Genomic DNA, 13,384 nt, shown 5'->3' with positions numbered 1-13,384 from the left:
AATTACATACCGGGAACATCAGAAAGTTTAAAACGATACTGGCGGAACTTAGTGGTAATATTGCACATCATAAACAACCATATGTGTACAAAACCGTGACATGTACAATAGGGTGAGGAAGGGATGGAGATAGGTATATTATTGCTTAATGCCCGATAGTGCATTTGATTTGAGGTGTTTACAGTATTGGGCAATATGTGGGGGCTTAACTGCTCACTACAACTTCCCCCAAATTGACCAATGTAAAGTTAGTTTAGTTCATAATATAGTGTCTGTACGTGTGTGACGGTGGTTTCGCAATTCTTATGTAATTTTCGCCCCAATATAAATTTTTAAAGCGCAGTTGTCATGAAATCTGGGTGCAATAACCTGCACACAGCCTGTGTACTGTGTGCAGGTGGTGGGTATAGCAATGTTTTTACCTAATATTTGCAGGCTTTCATGACCACAAAAAAATGCTTTTAATCAAAGCCACTGACGGTCGGATAGGCGTGGTGTGAGGTACACGATGCCCCGCCACCGCCACGCCCATCCGCTGTATGTCAGCGCTGGGACCGCTGTGTGATTGACACACAGATCCCAGTGCATGCGCCCTCCAGCTAATCTAACGGGCACGCCGCTGCGTGTCATCCAGCGAACGCTTGCTCCCCCCACCGCCTTCCTCCACAGTGCTAGCTGGATGACATGCAGTGGCGCGCATGTTAGATTAGCTGAAGGGCGCATGTGCTGGGACCTGTATGTCAATCACACAGTGGTCCCAGCGCTGACATACAAGGGGTAGGCGTGGTGGCGGGGCATCGCGTACCTCGCACCACGCCTATCCGACAGTCAGTGACATTGATCAAAAGCATTTTTTGGGGTCATGAAAGCCTGCACATATTAGGTAAAAACATTGCTATACCCACCACCTGCACACAGTACAAAGGCTTTCATGACAGTTGCACTTTAACAGCATACAAAATTGCTCAGGTCTCGGGATTTCCCAGGTTGCAGTGCGTCGAGAAATGACCTTAGTAATCAGTTGTGCAAAGGAAGCCAGTCCTGCTTCAATGGGTTGAGTGACCGCTGGATGGGAGAGAGATCATTTTGCAACAGCCGTAAGCTAGTCATTTGAATGGATGCAGCTCATTTGTGCTGCAATGGGTTGGGTGGCTGATGTGTGGGAGGGAGGAATGTAACTTCACACTTAAAAACATTGAACTATGGAACTCCAACAGGAAATACCCAGTTCACAAAAAGATAGTCTGGCAGGTATGTACTAAAATCACCTTACGGTGACTAACCCCTTTAAAAAAGTTTAGTTACTGTTGGTAAGCATACCAGAATATTGCAGACAATTCTATTTGTCCTTTCTTGAATCTTATTTTAATTTATTTATTTTTTGTGTGTGGATTGACTGATCCAGATCACGTGAGACGTGCACCCTCTAATGCCTGTCATACACCTCCTTTCAGCTGATTGAAGGGGCCTCTGCTTGTAATAGTGCTGTAGCCCTGTGTTTTCCTACCAGAGAAAGCTTTGTAGACTGGAAACTGCATATAAAGGGAAGACCCTTTTAAAGCCCTCTTTAAATTAACCCTAGTTATCTTTGGCAACATTAATGCCTAATTATCTGTTTATATGGCAGTTATCTTGTAGGAGCCCACATTTTCACACAAAATTTTTACTGTGGAAGCAATTAAATCTTAATTATGTTTTCGCCCATAGTAAGGCACAAGCCTACCACTCAGATATTTATTACAACAATGAAACTTCCCTATATTAATCAAGCATGAAAGGTTCAGCTAAGCATTGACAAGCATCATTGTACTAGCATCTTTACTCGCCGAGGTCTGTGGAGCTACAGTCATGGCCATAAATGTTGGCAGAATTGCAGTAACACATGTTTTGCTATACACATGTTTATTTCCTATGTGTGTATTGGAACAAAACCAATTAAAAAAAATGGCGAAAAAAAAGCAAATTGGACATAATGTCACACCAAACTCCAAAAAATGGTCTGGACAAAATTATTGGTATCCTTACCTTAATATTTGGTTACACACCCTTTGGAAAAATAACAGAAATCAGTCGCTTCCAATGACCATCAATAAGCTTCTTACACCTCTCAGCTGGAATGTTGGACCACTCTTCCTTTACACATTTGCTCCAGGTCTCTTATGATGCCTTGCACACATTCAAGGCACCCAGTGCCAGAGGCAGCAAAACAACCGCAAAACATCATTGAACCTTCAATATATTTAACTTGTAAGTACTGTGTTCTTTTCTTTGTAGAATAATGTGCTTTACCAAAAAGCTCCATCTTGGTCTCCTCTGTCCTTAAGACCTTTTCACGGAAGGATTTTAACTTACTCAAGTTCCTTTTGGCAAAATGTAGTCTTGCATTTTTATGTCTCTGTGTCAGCAGTGGGGTCCTCCTTGGTCTCCTGCCATAGCGTTTCATTTAAATGTCGAAGGATAGTTCGCGCTGACCCTGATTCTCCCTGAGCCTGCAGGACAGCTTGAATATCTTTTGGAACTTGTTTGGAGCTGCTGATCCACCATCCGAACTATTCTGCGTTGACACCTCATTAATTTTTCTCTTCCGTCCACGCCCAGGGAGATTAGCTACAGTGTCATGGGTTGCAAACTTCTTGATAATGTTGCTCACTGTGGACAAAGGCAAATCTAGATCTCTGGAGATGGACTTGTACCCTTGAGATTGTTGATATTTTTCCACAATTTTGGTTTTCAAGTCCTCAGACAGTTCTTATCTTTCTGTTGTCCATGCTTAGTGTGACACACACACAATGCAAAGACTAAGTGAACTTCTCTCCTTTTTATCTGCTTTCAGGTGTGATTTTTATATTGCCCACACCTGTTACTTGCCCCAGGTAAGTTCAAAGGAGCATCACATGTTTGAAACAATCTTATTTTTCCACAATTTTGTCCAGCCCATTTTTGGAGTTTGGTGTGACATTATGTCCAATTTGCTTTTTTTTCCTTCCTTTTTTTATTTCCAATAAACACAAAGGGAATAAACATGTATATAGCAAAACATGTGTTACTTCAATCCTTTTTCTATGAGAAATACTTTTCTTAACAAAAATTCAGGGGGCCAACATTTACGACCATGACTTTATACTCCTATGTCACAGTTTTGATTTCTTTGTCTGAGAAACCAGGCTCTGTATCTGCCGAGCTGTGTGCTCACGTTTTTTTCTTTTTTTTTTTCTAATCTGTCTCTCTCTTTTTGGTTTGAAACTTAATTTTTTAGTGTATTATTATGGTGGCTGCCATGTTGCCTGAGCTGTTTTTCACAGCATTTCGTTATATGCTTAACAGCAAGATCAATGGACATAGACAGCAATGGACAGGACTTGACGGGTCTCATTCAAATGAATTGCAGATGTTATTGACCATATTCTGTGACCTTTTCAGAGGTCATTCTACAGGAAGGGGTAAGATAAGCTCTGCTGTGAATGGTGGTGGATCCAGTGTTCTCTATATACTGGCATGGAAAATCATTTGTACAGAACAGGAAGTCTCAGCTTTGTTTTAGACCTAGTGGCCAAAATGAAAACCGTAAGATTTCATAATTCTAAAATGACAATTTTTAATACAAAAAAAAAAAAAAAAAGTGTGCAGCGCTTCTATTGATTTCCTGTCTGGAGCAGCCTCTACCTATAGACAACACAACAAATTTGCCCTAGGGTACAGGAGGGTATCACTAGAACATTTAAGCCCTTTTGAACCCTAGCTACTTTATTGTCAATAGCCAGCTAATGGCAGGCACTAGTAGTTGACTTATACAAATCAAATGGGTCTTCTAAGACGTTTAGAACAGTGTTTTTTTTTTTTTTTTGGTGTAATACCTATTTTTCTATTTGTTGCGACTACTGGGTAACCGAAATAGACGGTTTAACCCCTTCCCGCAGAATGACTTATATAAATGTCATGTGCAGGTAGTTGGCGCATCATGACGTTTATATAAGTCATTCAGTTAACCCGGCGATGCACGGCATTGCACGGGTTAACTGACAGAAGTCCCGCTGTTACCACCGGGGGACAACTTCTACAAACCCCCCCCCCCCCCCCAGGACCATCTGTGGGGGGTCCTGGTCAGCGATCACAGTGGTTGGTACCTGTTGACCAATCACAGTGATCGCTGACTTGGGGGGGGGGGGGGGGAGGTTAATGTTCAGATCCCCCGCTAGAAGTCGGGAAGAGGATCCCGAGAGCTGCGGAGGGACCACGGCACATACCTGTGGGACTGGCACAGCAGTGGGTACTGGGAACCGGCGGCAGGCAAGTGGAGGCAGCAGTGAAGGTCACTGTAAAGTTTATCTTCACTGCATTCTTCTAGAAGTTTAAAAACTACAACTCCCAGCATGCCCAGACAGCCAAAGGGCATGCTGGGAGTTGTAGTTTTGCAACAACTGGAGGAGAAAAGTTTGGAGACCGCTAAGTAGTGGTGTTCAAACTGTAGCCCTCCCAGATGCTGCAAAACTTCAACTCCAAGCATGCCCAGACTGCCCAGCGTGCTGTGAGTTGTAGTTATGCAACATCTGGAAGAGCACAGATTGGAGACACACTCCAAACTGCGGCCCTCCAGATGTTGCAAAACTACAACTCCCAGCATGCACAGACAGCCAAAGGGCACACTGGGAGTTGTAGTTTTGCAACAGCTTGAGGTTTGCCCCCCCCAGTGTGATTGTACAGAGTATATTCACATGGGTGGGGCTTTACAGCAAGTTCCTTGCTGCAAGTTGGAGATGCAGCTAATTTTCCGCTACAGCTCAAACTCCCAGTGGGAAGCCCACTGTGAACCCCCGCCCGTGTGAATGTACCCTAAAAACACTACACTAACACAAAATGAAGAGTAAAACACTATATATACACATACCCCTCCCCAATAAAAATGAAAAACATCAGGTACGGCACTGCTTCCAAAACTGAGCCTCCAGCTGTTGCAAAACAACTCCACCCAGTATTGCCAGACAGCCATTGACTGTCCTGGCAGGCTGGGAGTTTTGCAACAGCTGGAGGCACCCTGTTTGGGAATCACTGGCGTAGAATACCATCCCTATGCAAATCCCTAATTTAGGCCTCAAATACGCACGGCGCTCTATCACTTCGTAGCCCTGTCGTATTTCAAAGCAACAGTTTAGGGCCACATATGGGATGTTTGCATTACAAATTTTTTTTTTGGGGGGGGGGGGGGCTTTCTCCTTTTACCCCTTATGAAAAGGAAAAGGTTGGAGTCTACACCAGGTAAAAGTAAAAAAAAAAAACACCGAAAAAATTGTAATGCAATTTCTCATGAGTACGGAAATACCCCATATGTGGACGTAAAATGCTCTGCGAACGCACAACAAAGCTCAGGAGTGAGAGTGCCACGTACATTTGAGGTGACTTGCACAGGGGTGGCTGATTGTCACAGAGGTTCTGACATAAACGCAAAAAAAAAAAAAAAAAAAACACCCACATGTGACCCAATTTGGAAAACACCCCTCACTGAACGTAACAAGGTGGGGGGGGGGGGGGGGTGTATAGTGAGTCTTAACAGGTTGTTAAGGTGTTTGAAGAGTTTTTGTTAAAAGTGAATTATTTTATTTATTTATTTTTAACTAAAATGCTAGTGTTATCACAAATTTTTCATTTTCACAAGGCATAATAGAAGAAATGGTGTTACAAATTATGGGGGATCTTTTATCCTGAGTATATAAGTACCCCATATGTGGATGTAAAGTGCTCTACGGGCGCACTACAGGGCTCAGAAGAGGAGCAGCGCCATTGGGCTTTTGCAGAGAGAATCTGTCTGGAATTGAAGGCCATGTGTGTTTACAAAGCCCCCATGGTGCCAGAACAGTGGAACCTCCCGCACACACACATGTGACCCCATTTTGGAACTACACCCCTCACAGAATGTAATAAGTGGTTCAGTGAGCATTTACACCCACAGGTGTCAGACAGATTTTTGGAATAGTGGTCCATGAAAATGAAAAATAAAATTTTCCATTTGCACAGCCCACTGTTCCAAAAGTCTGTCAAACACCAGTGGGGTGTAAATGCTCACTGCACCCCTTATTAACCCCTTAAGGACCAAGGGCGTACAGGTACGCCTTTGCCCCCTGGTACTTGAGGACCAAGGGCGTACCCGTACGCCCGTGGGAATTTTGGTCCCTGCCGCGCGCCGGGCGGGGACCGGACCGAGGTGACTGCTGATATCGATCAGCAGGCACCCCGCGCCAATGCCCATGGGGGGTCATCAGACCCCCCCATGTAGGCGATCGCCGAAAATCGCAAGTGAATTCACACTTGCGATTTTCGGCGATTCCGGTGATGCGGGTCACGTGTGACCCGCTGACCCGGAGATACAAGGTGATCGGGGGTGTAGGATACACCCCCTATCACCCTCTGTATCTATGGGGAGGTGGCGATGTCGTTACCCCCCCCAGGATCGCTGCTATCGTCCGGCCAATAGCAGCCGGCAGGGGAGGGGTTAACGGCCCCTTCTCGCGGCTCTGCTTGCTCCCTGAGTTCATTCAGCGGCCAGAGCTGCGAGAAGGAGCCAGGGACCCCCCCCCCCCCCTCTGTGAAGATCTGAGCCCCTCACAGAGGAAGACCCCCCTTAGAGCAGGGAGAGAGTACAGCCCCAGGGACAGGTAGGGTTAACCAGTAAAAAAAAAAGTTAAAATTCCTGACCCCCTGACCCCCTAATAGGACCTAAAGGGTCCGCAACAATTTTTTTAGTGTGACCCGGGCCCTATTAGGGATTCAGGAAGCTGCATTTGGCCATTTATTATTTTTTTTTGGCTGCAGCGCTTTTTTCCCCCCCCATACAGTTAGTTACACCAATCACACACACTACATACTCACCCCCCCCCCCCCCCCACCACCACCGTAGAAGAAAGGCGATGGCTCGCCAGGCATTTTCGGCAGCGGAGACGTATGCTTTTCTTGCCTCCGACTCCGAATCTGTCAGTGAGGACTATGAAGATCCAACATTCCTGTGTTCTTCATCGTCCTCCTCATCATCTAGTACTGATGATGAGTCACCTATACGGCGGCGGAGATGCCGCCAGGCGAGGCCACGCACCCCCCATGATAGTGGCCCAGTGGCCGGCACTAGTGCGAGTGGTGATGCTGCTCGTACTAGGAAGCCGACCCCCCCCCCCCCCCCAGACAAGTTTACCAGAGCCCCCTTCCGGTGAACCTGTCTGGAGACCCCCAGAGGCTTATCAGCCACGGGTTTTGGAGTTTGCTGGCGACTCCGGAATCCGGATTGACAATTCTGGATTCACTGAAATTGACTATTTCAGTTATTTTTTCTGTGACAGTTTTGTCAATCTAATGGTGGAGCAGACGAATCTGTACGCCGGGCAGTTCATCGCCCACCACCCTGATTCTGTTTTGGCCAGGCCCAATGAATGGTACGCCATTGATGCAGCAGAGATGAGGACATTTTGGGGCCTCTTGCTGCATATGGGCCTGGTCAAAAAACCAAGTGTCAGACAGTACTGGAGCGGGGACATCTTCTACCAGACCCCGCTTTACAGTATGGTCATGGCACGGAGGCGGTTCGAGGCCATTCGGAAATGCCTGCATTATGCAGATAATGTGGCATGTCCGCCCCGAGGTGATCCCGCCCATGACCGGCTTTACAAGGTGAGGCCGGTCATCGATCACTTTGGGGCCAAATTTTTGGAGGCCTACGTACCCCTCAGGGAGCTCTCTGTTTTAATGAGCCTATCAGTTTTAAGGGGAGACTCATCTTCCGCCAGTATATTCCCTCAAAGCGGGCGCGGTATGGCGTGAAGTTCTATAAACTTTGTGAGAGTACCTCCGGGTACACTCTCAAGTTTAGCGTGTATGAGGGACGAGATTCCCGTATTGAACCCCCAGATTGTTCCCCCACTCTGGGTGTTAGCGGGAAAATCGTTTGGGAGTTTGTGCACCCTTTGCTGGATAAGAGTTACCACGTGTACGTGGACAACTTTTTATACCAGCATCCCTCTCTTCACATCCCTTGCCGCCAGATCCACGTCCGCTTGTGGGACAGTGCGGAAAAACCAGAGAGGCCTCCCTCAAAATTTTCTGCAGACACCTATGCCCAAAGGTGAGTCCCGTGCCCTTACCCATGAAAACCTGTTGTTGGTCAGGTATAAGGAGAAGAGGGATGTCCTTATGCTGACCACTATTCATGGTAACGGCAGCTCACCTGTCCCTGTGCGAGGTACCACAACACCGGTCCTCAAGCCCGATTGTATTCTGGACTACAATCGGTATATGGGGGGAGTTGATCTTTCTGATCAAGTCCTAAAGCCATACATGGCCATACGGAAAACACTGGTATGGTACAAAAAAGTTGCGGTCTACTTGGTACAGGTTGCCATGTACAACGCTTTTGTACTGTCCCAGTACGCTGGCAACACAGGGACATTCCTCCAGTTCCAAGAAGAAGTCCTAAAGGTCCTGATCTTTGGCGACCGGGAAAGAGCAGGCCGGACTTCCCAAGGAACTGGAGTTATAGGTGCCAGGATCGTCCCAGGCCAACACTTTCCAGGTGAAGTCCCCCATAATGGAAAGAAGGGACGATCCCAGAAAAAATGCAGAGTGTGTAACAGGAGGGGGATTCAGAAGGACACCACCACTCAGTGTGACACTTGCCCCGATCATCCGGGCCTCTGCATTAAAAACTGCTTCAGGGAGTATCACACTTCCATGCAGTACTAAGTACTTTCCATGCAGTACTTTTCCCTTTTCATTTTAATTTTCCACAATTTGACCCCAATGTACCATGTCCAGAGTACATTCCAAATTTTAACACCATAAAACCACTAAATTGCCCAAAAAAACTCATCTAAAAAAATAAATAAATAAATAAAAAGACCTCTGGGGGTATTTTTTTCTCTGGGTCATGGGTTACTGAGTCACTATCATCGGGGACTTTTTTTTGTTGCCTCAAATGCGCAGCGCTCTCTCTCCACCTGAGCGGGGTGTGCATTTGAGGCAACAGGTTAGGGACGGCCACACACGTCACATTCCCAGAATGATGATTCAGAGCATAGGGTTTGGGGTGGGCATATTTTTTAGTTTTGGCTATGCTCTGGGTCATCATTCTGGGACCATAACCTGTTTTATAATTTTATGTCCCACTGTACCCCATTTTAGTTATTTAGTGTACCCCAGTTATTTACCCCATGTAATGCCCCTTGAGGGGGGGGGGGTCCCACTGTTCTGGCTCCATATGCCGCAACGCAGAAGCTCAAGGCCCCTGAATGCGACCTGCTCCTCTCAGACCAGTGTGCAAGCTGTTAACACCCAGACTTGAGGTATGTCCTTACTCCAAAGAAATGCATTTACAAACTTACGGTGACATTTTCTCCTTTTACCACTTGTGAAAATGAAAAATTTGGTGTAACCCCAGCATTTTAGTATAAAAATCAAATTTTTCATTTTCACATCCCATTTCATGAATATTTATCAAACACCTGTGGGGTGTGAAGACTCACTGTACCCCTTGTTATGTTCCTTGAGGGATGTAGTTTCCGAAATGGTATGCCATGTGTTTTTTTTTTTGCTGTCCTGGCACCATAGGGGCTTCCTAAATGCGACATGCCCCCCGAGCAAAATTTGCTCTCAAAAAGCCAAATATGACTCCTTCTCTTCTGAGCATTGTAGCTCGCCCGTAGTGCACTTCAGGTCAACTTATGGGGTACCTCCATACTCAGAAGAGATGGGGTTACAAATTTTGGGGGGTATTTTCTGCTATTAACCCTTTCAAAAATGTGAAATTTGGTGGGAAACACACATTTTAGTGAAAAAATAATAATTTTTTTTCACATATGCAAAAGACGTGAAACCCCTGTGGGGTATTAAGGCTCACTTTATTCCTTTTGACGTTCCTCAAGGGGTCTAGTTTCCAAAATGGTATGCCATGTGGGTTTTTTTTTTGCTGTTCTGGCACCATAGGGGCTTCCTAAATGCAACATGCCCCCCAAAAACCATTTCAGAAAAACGTACTCTCCAAAATCCCCTTGTCGCTCCTTCCCTTCTGAGCCCTCTACTGCGCCCGCCGAACAATTTACATAGACATATGAGGTATGTGCTTACTCGAGAGAAATTGGGCTACAAATATAAGTATACATTTTCTCCTTTTACCCCTTGTAAAAATTCAAAAATTTGGTCTACAAGAACATGCAAGTGTAAAAAATAAAGATTGTGAATTTTCTCCTTCACTTTGCTGCTATTCCTGTGAAACACCTAAAGGGTTAACACACTTACTGAATGTCATTTTGAATACTTTGGGGGGTGTAGTTTTTATAATGGGGTCATTTATGGGGTATTTCTAATATGAAGACCCTTCAAATCCACTTCAAACCTGAACTGGTCCCTGAATAATAGTGAGTTGGAAATTTTTTTGAAAAATTGCTGCTGAACTTTGAAGCCCTCTGGTGTCTTCCAAAAGTAAAAACTTGTCAATTTCATGATGCAAACATAAAGTAGACATATTTGAAATGTGAATAAAATTTTTTTTATTTGGAATATCCATTTTCCTTACAAGCAGAGTGCTTCAAAGTTAGAAAAAAGCAAAATTTTCAATTTTTTCATCAAATTTGGGCATTTTTCACAGAGAAAGGATGCAAGTTACCACAAAAATTTACCACCATGTTAAAGTAGAATATGTCACGAAAAAACAATCTCAGAATCAGAATAAGTAAAAGCATTCCAGAGTTATTAATGTTTAAAGTGACAGTGGTCAGATGTGCAAAAAACGCTCTGGTCCTAAGGTGTAAAATGGCCTGGTCCTTAAGGGGTTAAATTTTGTGAGGGGTGTAGTTTCCAAAATGGGGTCACATGTGGGGGGAGGGGTCCACTGTTCTGGCACCATGGGGGCTTTGTAAACGCACAAGGCCTCAGACTTCCGTTCTTAAATTTTGGGGGGCATTTTCTCATATAACCTCTTGTATAAATGGTAAATTTAGGGAAAATACGGCGTTTTAGTGAAGAAAAAAATAATTGCCAACTTTTTGTTAAATTTGGATGTGTTAAACACCTGTGGGGTGTTAAGGCTCACTGTACCCCTTCTTACGGGCTGTTGATTCCAAAATAGTATGCCCACTAAAGTGCCGTCGCCGCCAAAAATTTACAATTTTTACAAAGGGTAATGGGAGAAAATGGCCCCCAAAATTTGTAACCCCATCTCTTGATTATGGAAATACCTTATGTTAGGACGTAAAATGATCTGTGGGCGAACTAAAATGCTCAGAAGTGAAGGAGTCTTGTTTTGCTTTTGGAAAGCAAATTTTGCTGAAATGGTTTTTGGGGGGCATTTCGCATTTAGGAAGCCCCTATGGTGCCTGAATAGCAAAAATCACAAAAACACATGGCCTATTAGTTTGGAAACTACACCCTTCAAGGAACGTAACAAGGAGTACAGTGAGCCTTAACACCTCACAGGTGTTTGATGACTTTTTGTTTATAGTCACATGTGTAAATGAGAAAAAAAAGTTTCACTAAAATGCTGGCTTTTTCTCAAAATTTTACATTTTTACAAGGAGTAAAGGGAGAAAATGCCTCCCAAAATTTGTAACACCATTTCTTCTGAGTATGGAAATACCCCATGTGTGGACGTCAAGTGCAGTGAGCATTTACACCCCACTGGCATTTGACAGATATTTGGAACAGTGGGCTTTGCAAATAAAAAATGGAATTTTTCATTTTCACGGACCACTGTTCCAAAAATCTGTCAGACACCTGTGGGACGTAGATGCACCCCTTATTAAATTCTGTGAGGCGTGTAGGTTCCAAAAAGTGGGTCACATGGGGGGTCCACTGTTCTGGCACCATGGGGGCATTGTAAACGCACATGGCCCCCGACTTCCTTTCCAAACACATTCTCTCTCCAAAAGCTCAGTGGTGCTCCTCCTCTTCTGTCTATTTGTTCTGGCACTATGGGGGCTTTGTAAACACACGTGGCCTTCAACTCCGGACAAATTTTCTATCCAAAAGCCCAATGGCGCTCATTCTCTTCTGAGCATTTTAGTTCGCCAGCAGAGCACTTTACATCCACATGTGGGGTATGTTCTGAAATGGGGTTACACGTTTTGGGGGGCTGTTTTCCCTTGTGAAAATGTAAAATTTAGGGTAACGCCAGCATTTTAGTGAGATTTTTTTTTTTTTTTTTCCATTTTCCCATCCAACTTTAACAAAAATGCATCAAACACTTATGGGGTGTTAAAGCTCACTATACCCCTTGTTACGTTCCGTGAGGGGGTGTATTTTCCAAAATGGGGTCACACACGAGTATTTATTTTTTTGTCAGAACTGCTGTAAAATCAGCCACCCCTGTGCACATCACCAATTTAGGCCTCAAATGTACATAGTGCGCTCTTACTCCTGAGCCTTACTGTGTGTCAGCAGAGCATTTTACGCCCGCATATGGAGTATTTCCATGCTCAGAAGAAATTGCATTACAGATTTCGGGGGTCTTTTTATTTTATTTTTTCCCCCTTTTACTGCTGGTGAAAATAAAAAGTATGGGGCAACACTTTTTACACTAACAGGCTGGTGTAGACCCTGACTTTTCCTTTTCATAAGGGGTAAAAGAAGAAAAAGCAATTTCTCCCGAGTACGGAAATACCCCATATGTGGCCCTAATCTGATGCCTTGAAATACGACAGGGTTCCAAAGTGAGAACACCATACGCATTTGAGGACTAAATTAGGGATTACATGGGGGTATTCTACGCCAGTGATTCCCAAACAGGGTGCCTCCAGCTGTTGCTAAACTCACAGCATGCCTGGACAGTCAGTGGCTGTCTGGAAATGCTGGGAGATGCTGTTTTGCAACAGCTGGTGGCTCCGTGTTGGGAACACTGCTGTACAATATGTTTTTGAATTTTATTGGGGGGGAAAAGGACTGTGTAAGGGGGTGTATATGTAGTGTTTTACACTTTATGTGGTAGTGTAGTGTTTTTAGGGTACATTTACACGGGCGGGTTTACGGTGACTTTCCTACTAGGAGTTTGCGCTGCGGCGGAGAATTAGCCGCAGCTCAAACTTGAAGCAGGAAACTCACTGTAAACACGCCCGTGTGAATGTACCCTGTACATTTACATGGGGGGGGGGCAAGCCTCCAGCTATTTAAAAACTACAACTCCCAGCATGTACTGACAGACCGTGCATGCTGGGAGTTGTACTTTTGCAACACCTTCGGGCAGAGCGGGGAGACCGAACATTAAACCCCCCACCACCACCACCACCATCCCTTTTGGTCCTCAAGGGGTTAAATTAAAGTAATTTACAAATCTGTTTAACTTTCTGGCACCAGTTAATTAAAAAAAAAAAGTTTTCCACCGAATTACCTCTTTAACCAGATCCCGCATTATCAGGTACAT

At 44.7% G+C, this 13,384-nt stretch overlaps 1 protein-coding gene across 7 annotated transcripts in view; it reads left to right on the top strand.

Moving 5' to 3' along the window:
* The window catches only part of USP49 (ubiquitin specific peptidase 49), a 95,647-nt gene that overhangs the window by 62,414 nt on the left and 19,849 nt on the right, over positions 1 to 13,384 (top strand). The gene's annotated exons all lie outside the window — the stretch shown is intronic.

This window comes from Hyla sarda, chromosome 2 (assembly GCF_029499605.1).
Source record: "Hyla sarda isolate aHylSar1 chromosome 2, aHylSar1.hap1, whole genome shotgun sequence".
NCBI classification, from domain to species: Eukaryota; Metazoa; Chordata; class Amphibia; order Anura; family Hylidae; genus Hyla; species Hyla sarda.
Note: the sequence above shows the minus strand (reverse complement) of the source record. Positions and strands in the feature narration are given on the sequence as shown.